The 11,539-nt window shown below is 38.7% G+C and overlaps 1 non-coding gene across 1 annotated transcript; it reads left to right on the forward strand.

The window, feature by feature from the left end:
- The first annotated feature begins 10,921 nt into the window (after positions 1-10,921).
- LOC115526896 lies at positions 10,922-11,056 on the forward strand. Its single transcript, XR_003972800.1, has one exon. It is a non-coding gene; the product is annotated as a small nucleolar RNA SNORA52 (small nucleolar RNA).
- Positions 11,057-11,539: the final 483 nt, after the last annotated feature.

Genomic DNA, 11,539 nt, shown 5'->3' on the forward strand with positions numbered 1-11,539 from the left:
TTCCTTGTCACTTCCTTTCCTTTCCTTTCCTTTCCTTTCCTTTCCTTTCCTTTCCTGCTATGCCAGCTCCTGATCATCTGCTCCCACACAAAACAACAATGAAATGAAGAGCCTAGAGTCTGGGGTCAGCACCCCTGCATCACATTCTGCCAGGATCAGCTATCCTTATTCTAAAATGGGAAACAAATTGGGGCATCTGGGTGGCCCCGTCAGTTAGGCCTCTGACTCTTGGTTTCAGCTCAGGTCATGGTCTCACGGTTCATGAGCCCGAGACCCACGTGGGGCTCTGCGTCAGGCTCTGTGCCGATAGTGCAGAGCCTGCTTGGGATTCTCTCTCTCGCTCTCCCTCTCTCTCAAAATACATAAGTAAACTTAAAAAAAATTAAAATGGGAAACAAATAGGGCCTTTTTGAGAATTAAATGAGATAATATAGGCTAAGCACTTAGCTCCATGATTGCCACGTAGCAATTTCTCAAGAAATTGTATCAATTATTATAAATTCATGCTTCTCAGCCACGAAGAATATTTAGAATATGATGAAGCCATGCTTATTGTTCCTATAGAAACCATTGCTATGTAATTACAATGAACTGCATTTCTGTGCACTTGTTCTTTGTACTTCTGTGTACTTTGTACTTCTGTGTACTATTTAAGTGATTTGCCAAAGCAGTGGTTCAAACGGTATTCATACTGAAGGCTACGCTAGACCCGCTCATATTTTACCACAAAGGTCTAAAGTCACAGAGTGTGCATTCCTTCATCCACGATGCATAAATTAATTCAGTTCACTACAAGTTGACTTTGTTGTCGAGTTGAGGGGCCCTGCTGTTGGAGGCAGATCCCTCAGTTCTAATCCCAGCCCTGCCACCGTCTGTACCTTGGTCTTCTCATTTCTAAAATGAAGATACCCGAAATTCCCAATGCGTAGGCTTATTTTGAGGCTTGAGCCAAGCATTACTATGTAAAAAGGGTTTCAAATAGTACCTGACAAATAGTAACTTTCAGATATGATTTGCTATTATTAGTCTGTCTATATGTATTAGATATCGACTGTGAGCTAATATGCTAGACCTCAGATTCAAAGAAAAAATGTTGTAATCTATATATAACATTTAATTCTCAAAGAATTTAGGGGAGTTAAATATGCTAATATAAAACCAGAAAACCAGGTGGTAAGTATAATAGAAAAAGATGTGAAATATCAAAAGGAGGCAGAATAGTGCACTGCAGTGATAGAATAGTTAGGAAAAACATTAATATTATTTCTATTTTTTGCAGAGAGAAATGACAACTTAGGAAGGTGGCGTGGTCACTCAGCTACGGAGTGATAGAGGAGACACCTGAATCTAAACTTCTAGCTGTGGACCCCAGTGCCTCCATTATATTATATGTATCTAGGTACTGTTCTCCATTTCTCCTTTTCTCACTCACAAATTTTTCTGTCTGACAAGTCAGGAAAAAAAAAATATTGGAAGAGAATCTTCTCATCTGGCCACCAAAGGAGCCAGTCTATCTATGTTTGCAATCATACATTCTAGCAACAATTCATACTCCTAAGGAAGACCAGCTCCTCAACTTGGGCATTTGACCATGTTTTAACTATCCAAGTATCTTGCTCTTAAAATTCTTTCCTTATCCCCATTCTTCTTCTTCTTCTTCTTCTTCTTCTTCTTCTTCTTCTTCTTCTTCTTTTTTTTTTGGATTGTTCCTGTTTTCATACTAATATGTCATAAATCACATCCCCTCCAGATTCTGTCCCATTTTATACCAAAATTTCTTGAAATAGTTTATAATCACTCTGTCCATTTCCTCACCTACCATTCTCCCTTGAGCCCATTTAAAAATACACCATTTTCTCACTACTCCAATGAAACCGCTTGTTAATGTCACTTATGAACTCCATATGGCCAAATCCAATAGTTATATTTCAATCTTTAGCTTGTGCACCTGAGTTGAATAAATCCATAGATGAATAAAAAGTCAAAAGCCCTAAAGGCTACCAGAGGAAACTATTGATCATAGAAACCTTGGTTTATGAAACTTTATGACCAAGAAGAACACCATCTTGATGAGTCTTAGTACATCTTTAAAGGGGAATGTAGAAAGGGGTATTCTTAGGGTTTGGGGATTGGGGTTAGTCACAGGGTATAGCGTGGAAATTGGTAAGTGTGGTGTAAGTTTGGGAAGTCAGAGCCAGCTGAGTTGCAGGGAGGTGGGCAGAAAGAAGGGAAAGACAGTGGTCTTATCTTGGTAACACAGGGGTCCATTCAGAGTTTATCTCTGGTCTTTAGAAAACACGAATCTCAAAGAATAGCTGTTAAAATTTCTGAGGTTAGATGGTTTTGTAGCATGTTATATTTTGGTACAGGTTATCTGTTTTGAGAATCATAGTATGCTTTATTTTGCGATTTGGTGCTTCTATTTAATTTCTCAAAAGGATTCTTAGCTCTTTCCTGCACAAGAGACCTGTAACAGTTGTTCTGGCTACGCAAGTACTTAGCCCCTTAAGAATGTTTCGATTCTCATCCTGACACTTAAACTCACGTTACCATCATGCCAATCTATGTATTTCTCCTTCTAAGAATCAATATTTTTTAGGTGTATTTTCAAACATACATCCATATGGCTTTATAATGTGCATCTTCACTTATATAAATAGCATCCTATCTGAAGTGGAGACATTGGCATGCCCTGAGTTAACAATTGTGACTTTAACCATTGCAAGCTTCCTCTTGCCTCAGCCTCCTGGAACATTCCTAAAATCCTAAAAGTAACAAAAAGATCACTGAGAGTGGAAGCAAAGTTAATAATGTTCTTTAGTTTGTATAATTTAGCCTATGGGAAAGACTTTGGCCAATTGGTGATTATATCACCTCAGTTATCTTATTTTCTGTCCCAGAGAAGGATAGAAACTAAAGACTAGAAATGATGGTAGGTATTATTAGGTGCTGGTACTCTGTCAACAATGTGCAGTGATTACTGAATATCTATCAGCAGAGAAAGAGAGAAGAAAGAAAAAAATCTGAAAGACTAACAAAAATACATTTGCCTTTTTAATATGCATTGTATATTTTATGACTCCTAAGAAGGCTGCATGCAAGATAATTCAATATTTTCCTGATGGTTCAGAGTTATCATTATTATCAACTATTTTACTTGTAAATACACAAACGCCCTCAAATCTGGCTGAAAGTGTTTTATTTTACCTCAAATAAATACCTTCTAAAGGTCTCTCTGTACTATGAGGTAGTAGAATAACAAACAAAACTCATAGAAATATGGAATTTATTTTAGAAAGATTTTAATAAAAATAAATATAATTTAAAAACAAATATCTGGGCTTTAAAAATTATACATTGGGGTGCCTAGGTGGCTCAGTCAGTTAAGCGTTTGACTCTTGATTTCAGCTCAGGTAATGATCTCACAATTCCCATAGGATTAAGTCCTGCATTGGGCTCCATGCTGACAGCAGGGAGCCTGCTAGAGATTCATTCTCTCTCTCTCTCTCTTTCTCTCTCTCTCTCTCTCTCCGCCCCTCCCCTCTCAAAATAAAGTCAGCCCTCAACACAAGGGTTTGTAAGGAAAATAATCAAAATTATACATTGATAATATGGAAAATTTGCTTGGGATAAAGACTTCATTTATCAGTGGTGCCCGAGAGCTGATTCTTTGCTCTGTCTGAGCGTTTGAATGCATTCTGCAGAAAAAAACCAAGAACGGAGAATCAGGTTATCAGCATGTATTGTGATCTATCTTGGTCAAGAGCCAATAGGGCTGTTACCATCTTCCAGTAGTCTGAGCATCATTACACAGTTCCTACAAATAGATAGCTATTATTTTAATGCAATTCTAATTGCAGCACTTGCCATAATAAGCAAGGCAGGCTAAGAATACTGTCAACAAAAGTGCTAATCAGATGATTACTATAACCACTGTATATTAAGAGTTTTAAAAGCTGTTGTGCAGCTTAACAAACGTGGCTGGCATAATCTTTTTTGTCGGTGGCAAGTTGTATTCACGAAATAATGTGACGGGAAGAGCTACACACATCTTTGTGCTTTAACTTTTGCTACAGTGGTGCTTTGTTTAAAGTTTCTATATTTACGCAGGTGCTTCATGGTATCCTTCCTCTCTGTGCCTGATGAAAATATCGATACTTTGAATTAAGTAAGATTTCCCACTTTCTTTTTCAACATTGCACAGGCATGCCTTGAGAACCACTGCCTGTGTTGTCTTTGTTCATGTTATTTTATGACTTACAGTTATACGAATTTGGCCAACACAATATTGAATTCATGTTTTTCTGTGGTAACTTTTCTACCTTGTCTATACACCATGTTTTGATTCTTCATCTTTGTGGTTTATCAAGCTGTCATTATCTTTAGTTATAGGACACTTTATTTTTATTTATTTATTTTTGTTTTTTAGGACACTTTATTTTTTATCATCTGAATATTCTCAAGTATTGGCCTGATCCCTTTTACTAGTATACCTTCAGAAATACAAGTCTGGACAAAATAGCGCTAATTCAAAATTATAAACATCCTTGTGTTTATAATTAATAACTACATTAATAAAACATTAATAAACATTAACTACAATCCATCCTTTAGAAGTAAATTAGGCACGTTAAGAGAAACATCAGTGAAATGAAAGAAATAACATAGTCTTACGTTATATATTAAATCAGTGCTTTATTTAAGAATCTCTGGGACAGGAAAAAAAATTACATCTGTGAAAATGTGAGTTTACAGTTCTGTTTATACGCATTTATAAAACAGGCTATTTTGAAATCGGCTTTTTAAAAACTTTCTGGGCAAAATGAACAGTCATTCTGTGTACAGTCAATTGAACAGATCTGTGGCTTGTCCAACTCAGCATTTACGATGACAAATCTAATGACCCTCCTTCAGGCACGGTTGTTAGACAAAGACTGCCGTATATTAAGTAAAATCTTACTGGGAAACCAGATTAGTGTCTGCAACTAGAGTTCATCTAAATATCTCAGCGTACATCACAAATGTGAGAGACATTTTCTTTGAATGCACACGAGCTAGAGATTCAGAAATCCTTCATGCAGCCCAACGTACACCCTGGGAAGTATGCCCAAACCTAAAAGACCTCAAGGAGTGAGAATGAAAATCAAAGAGCAGACCTAAAAGGATGTAGTAGACAGTGTCTTGCCTTGTTTTCTCTTCATAGAAATTCATGTCGGCTTCCAGTGGGAGACAGCCCAGGCCACTACCTTGTGCTTGGCGTTTGGCTTCAGAGCCAGTAAATACAACTGTCTTCCAACTTCCCTCAGTTTGCCTGACCTTAAATATCTCAACCACCCCCCTATAAAAAGTTACCGAAACAATCGCAAGGACAAAGAACGCATCCTAAAAAGGTGTCTTGGGGGGCGCCTGGGTGGTGCAGTCGGTTGAGCGTCCGACTTCAGCCAGGTCACGATCTCGCGGTCTGTGAGTTCGAGCCCCGTGTCAGGCTCTGGGCTGATGGCTCGGAGCCTGGAGCCTGTTTCCGATTCTGTGTCTCCCTCTCTCTCTGCCCTTCTCCCGTTCATGCTCTGTCTCTCTCTGTCTCAAAAATAAATAAACGTTAAAAAAAAAAATTTAAAAAAAAATAAAAATAAAAAGGTGTCTTGGATTCTTCCACTACTCTCCATCCCTACCGCTTCCCTAGCATCAGTCAAATGTCTTTATTTAATGGTACCTCTAAACAGCTATCTGCAGTGCAGATGAATGCCTGCAGTGTTGACACGGAGGCAGGGGAGTATCCTGAGGGGCTTTGGGCTTATCACACGTCGTACTTTTCAGAAAATACGTTGTACGCCCTTCTCTTTTTCAAACAGTTTCACATAGAACTCCGTTCTATGAAACAGACCAAAGCAGATCATCCCTGGTAGAATCCCAGACATCAGCTTTGAAAACCTTGGAGGAATTGCTTGTCCCGAAGGCACTGGCAAAGCCATCGGGCCGTGCAAAGGAGGTGATATGGTGTAGGGATGAGGGGAACGGCCTCTGGAGCTGGATTGCCTGGTTTTAAGGCTGAGCGCTGCCTTTTTCCATCTGTGTGAGGCCACTTAAGTCGCTTGACTTCTATGTCTTGGCGTTCTCATCTGTAACAGAGTTAGAAGAATTAAATGAGTTTATACAAATGTTTTAAAAAGTCTCCCTTAATTCATTCATTTTAATGCCCTTTGAAATGAGCAGCATGAACCATGCACTGCACAGGATTTTGTACTTTCTAACCGGATTGTGACCTCTAAATCGACTATACGTTGGTTGGCAATATCCTAGAGAGATTGATCACCACAGGGATGCCAGATCTGGCCTTGCGTGTTCTGTGTATATTCCTGTGTGATCTTTTCCCAAGTGGAATACACCATGCTGTATTCATTCTTAAAGATTGACAAGCATTTTAAAATAACTATAAAAATATTTCTAATTTAGGACCAGTTTCTCGATTTGCTTTTCTTTGACTTTCTCTACCTATTAATTAATTAACACCTAGGCTAATATAGATTCATACTATCTAAAAAAAAATTCCCAAGGCATTTTCAATGGCCTCCAGTAATCATTGTGCAATTTTCACTCAGTATGAAATAGAGTTCAGCCAAGTAATAGTCCTTTATCCGTGAAGCCTGTTTTCTGCTGCCGTATATGGAGTTTGAATAAAGCCGTCATGAATCAAAGAGGATTAAAATTAAGGATAATAGTACAGGTTTTAATTGGGTTTTTGGTGCGTATGTGTGTGTGCGTGCACGCGTGTGTGTGTGTGAGAGAACTTATGAGCCATGTATTCAGACCTAACATGAAACCAGCCAGGTACAGCAGGAGAGATGAAAACGGCGATGCCCATCACACAGAAATGTCTACTTGTCATCACTAATTATGTGCTTCATGTTGGAAGTTTCGTTTATTCCTAGCTGACAACTTTGGCTACTTGGGATCTGTCTGTCTCTGGCTTATGGTGTAGATTTTTAATTTTGACAAAAATCCAGCGGATGGCAGGGTAGAAAGTTTCTGATATATGAAAGAGAAATAGGACATTTAATAGCATTTATTTCTGGGGGAAATTACAAGAATTTGCATTGAGTTGGAGAAAATGGCTGCAAAACAGGAAAAGCACACTGTGCTACAGAGAGCAAAAAGCACATTTAGTCCTTACACATTCATTACCCACTGAGCTCAGACGGAACACAGCTCTTTCTCCAGAACCACCTCCATGATTAGGGCTTTAGAAGGTGGTGGCATGGCAAAATAAAAAGCTGATTGGGAAAATTGCTAGTTGGTAGAATACACGTTTTAAGGTTTATTGCTCATACTGAGCTTACATAATACCATCATTACCTCTGACTACATCTGCGTGTGTTTAGTTAGAAAAGGTCATTTAATTTCTGAATCTTCTCAAAAAAAAAAAACCCACAAAAACTGGCTAAAAGGATAAGATGGACAAATTTCTGAATTTGTGTCAATAGCTTTTGAAAACTGCATGCTTTCGGTTACTTTAATATGTGCGTTCTCAGCTCAAAGCAAACATTTCCTGTTTCATTCTGCTTAAAAGGATATTTCATGTTGGAAATAAGCAAACAAAAACAAAACACTGCAGAATGGCATTAGGTTTTAAATGGTTATTTTATAGAATAATGGTTATTTTTCTGATTGCAAAAGTGATATATGTTCATTGTATAATACATGGAAAAAAGAGTGAACGTGAGAAAATAAAAACAGCCATTAATCTACCATTAATATTTAAAGCCGATTTCTATCTTCCCATATGTGCGTGTGTGTGTGTGTGTGTGTGTGTGAGATGACAGGATATGAGAATTAGTATTTCTATGTCCTTTTATTTTACTTACATTATACAATAAAACTTTCCCACATTATATATATATGTATCATATGCATATATGTATTTCATTATCCATTATATTTATGGCATAGTATGATTTACTTAGCCTTTTACTGCAATTAAAGGCATTTACGTGAAAATTTTAAAACAATGTTATGACTATTGATACAGAACTCTCTAATACATAATTTATTTTTCTAAGATAAATTCCTGAAAGTGTCAATGCACTATCAAAGTGAATGAGCATATGTAAGTCTTTCAATAACCTGCCGCTGCATTTCAGATATATTGATCAGTTAATACTACCACCAACAATGCAGGCCACAAGTTTTACCATGTCAGCCAACTATTATTGTAAAGTAAATATGTATTTTTTATGGCAAATATTTATTTGCCAATTCGAATTAACGAACACCAACATCATCTTGGGGTTTTTTGTTTTTTGTTTTGTTTTGGTCATCCCGCTTTAGTTTTTAATTCTTTTTAATGTTTATTTTTAGAGAGAGAAACAGAGACAGAGCATGAGCGGGGGAGGGACAGAGAGAGAGGGAGACACAGAATCCGAAGCAGGCTCCAGGCTCCGAGCTGTCAGCACAGAGCCCGACGCAGGGCTCGAACTCACAGACTGTGAGATCATGACCTGAGCTGAAGCTGGACGCTTAACCAACTGAGCCGCCCAGGCCCCCTCCCTCATCTTGTTTTAATTAACATTTGATTTATGTCTTCCTCTTTATCTCTCAAGCTAATGTAACATGAAGAATGGAACGGTTCCAGGCAGACTTGCAGAGAGTCCCGTTGAATCTTTCTTGGCACAAGTAAGATCTTTAGTAACTACTGCTGACCGTGACGTAAGGCTGCTGAACCAGCGGGGACTGGGCATACAGTGGCGATGTTGCATGGCTTTAAGGGTGGTAGGCCCCAGCTCAATGTGCCTCTGTTCACACAAAATTTTGTTCCCACAAAATTATATTCGGAGAACTTGTAAAGTGATTGCAGATTTCTTGATCAAGTGACATTTCAAGTATCTCAAAGTAGTGCCCGAAGTAAAAGAATGAACCCTTTAAAATTTTTTTAGGAAGTCTAAGAAAAAAATCTTAACGTTACACTGAATCATCTAATGCAAGTCCTTCAAGAACATTATGATCAACCCTTTAAGGATGGCATTTTAATCAGTTTCATTGTATAATGAGGAAAATTACATCTTTAAGTAACTTGCCCCACATCACAAAACTACCGGGTGCTGTGTTCTCACTCTTTCTCTCTCTCTGGGTACACACTCACGTACACACACACACACACACACACCCCTCTCATACATACATATATAGCACATATACATATGCATATATATTAACTCAAATATGTGTACAAATATATGTATATCATTGAATTGAGTGATGAGTTTGGATGTGTATGTGTGTGTGTTTGTGTACTAATTTTGTGTGTGTACGTTTAATAGAGAACAGTATTTCAGAACTTCAGAAAAGTTCCAACGTTCATTAAAGACTGGATATAATAAAGAAGACTCACGGCTTTTTGATTCTGTCCAATTTTCTAAGTTATCTGTGACTCACCTTCAAGATGAACTTTCTTGCCCTTTATTAATTGCAGGATAAATATATCCAGATCAAAGATGATGTGTCCTAGTGTCTCCTTGCATGTGGGAGAGTATACCCAGTAGATATTTATGCCCGGGGTCTGTCCAGTTCAGCCTCATTGTCAGTAGATGCAGACAGTTCCATTTGCATAATGAACTCTCTGAATGATCTTTAAAGCCTCGGCCAGCAAAGATTAGAGAATAACTGCAAGGATTATTGCTACATCTCCTTCAATGGGCTCTCAGACGCTGTCCACTCTGAGTTGAATTGCTCACCCCTAATTTGAGGGCTAACTGAGGGTTAGCGGTTTGCTAAGACTTCTTAAGTGCCTGAGCATTGGTTATCTCACTGACTTCTGGAGAGCGGGTGGCAGGAAGTCAAGCCAGGCTAAGTGAGTAAAGAAGGGGTCTCCCATTAAACGCAACAAATTCAATTGCAACGTTTAATAAGTATTCATTCAGCACCCAAGGTTACAAAAATTGGGCCAAGTTGTTTGGAAAGGAAAAATTGTTATAGATTGACTAAAGTACTCTTTTTTCATTGCTATTAGAACTCTCTTCGCAGTACAAACTTAATGACCCCAACGGGCATTTAAATAAGGTAACTACTGAGACAGACTTAAAGGTAAATGAAATCCATTGTTTAAGAGATATTTCAAATTATAATCAAGTAACATGTGAACACAAACATAGAGCTAAAATGCAAAGTTACAGCTTTTCTCCCTTAGAGAAAACTTCTTTGACTATTTCTATTTTAGTACTCTTGATTGTAAACCCAATAGCCCCAAGTAATGTATTTAAACCACTAATTCTTGATTTATAATTCTTTAGCTGTCTTTATTATTTACTGTGAAAAATATTCACATGATCCCCTACAGGCATCTCTTCTCCCAATGTCTTTTTAAAATGTACATAATCTTGGGGCGCCTGGGTGGCTCAGTCGGTTAAGCATTCAACTTTTGATTTTGACTCAGGTCATGATCTCGCGGTTCAGGGGATTGAGCCCTGCCTCAGGATGCACAGAACCTGCTTGCGATAATCTCTCTCCCTCTCTCTCCGCCCCTCTCCTGTGCTCTCTCTCTCTCTCTCAAAATAAATAAATAAGCTTAGAAAAATAAATATGCGGGGGCGCCTGGGTGGCGCAGTCGGTTAAGCGTCCGACTTCAGCCAGGTCACGATCTCGAGGTCCGCGGGTTCGAGCCCCGCGTCGGGCTCTGGGCTGATGGCTCAGAGCCTGGAGCCTGCTTCAGATTCTGTGTCTCCCTCTCTCTCTGCCCCTCCCCCGTTCATGCTCTGTCTCTCTCTGTCCCAAAAATAAATAAACGTTGAAAAAAAAATTTAAAAAAAAAAGAAAAATAAATATGCATAGTCTCTGATTATTATGTATAAATTTTTAAATAACCTGAATACTTAATGTGATTTAAGAACTTTAGATAGTATCTCAACTTCCTCCTGTAAAAGAAGAAATGTGGTCCATCCTAATCCCTGCCGGTCAGCCTGCAGTCTGCCGGGCTTCGCCTGTGGACCGGCACGCTCTAGAAGCTTCACCCAGAGAAGTGAGTGAATCTTCATTAGGTTTGTGTCAGGGTGGCATCTCGTCACTCAGTGGGGGTGGGGGTGGGGGTGGGAGAGAAGAAATGATTTTCTACTTCCATCTACCTCTCCTTTCTCGACACACCATCGCTCAACTTTTCACACCTGTACTCCCAATGTCATGAACTCAAAGTTTATAACATTTATATAGTTTTTTTAGGTTTTTAAAAAGTACTTTCACAACCAGGAGCATATTTGCCATCTCCCTTGTGAAGGGACATTTGGCAATGAATGAGACATGTGAATGGTGTCCCAAGGGCATCCATTGGGTAGAGGCCAGGGATGCTGCTAAATATCTGACCATGAACAGGACTGTCCACCACAGCAAAGAATTATTGGGCCCAAATGTTAGTAGCTCTAAGTTTGGGAAACCATGGACTCTGTAGGCTTATTCTGAAAAATGGAAACCAAAAAAGACAATTTCGAAAATAGCATACCACAGAATCCACTGAAGAGCCAGGTAATAGCTTCTGTGTCATCCAAAGGAGAATCTT

The sequence above is a fragment of the Lynx canadensis genome, chromosome A1 (genome assembly GCF_007474595.2).
Source record: "Lynx canadensis isolate LIC74 chromosome A1, mLynCan4.pri.v2, whole genome shotgun sequence".
In the NCBI taxonomy this organism is placed as follows: Eukaryota; Metazoa; Chordata; class Mammalia; order Carnivora; family Felidae; genus Lynx; species Lynx canadensis.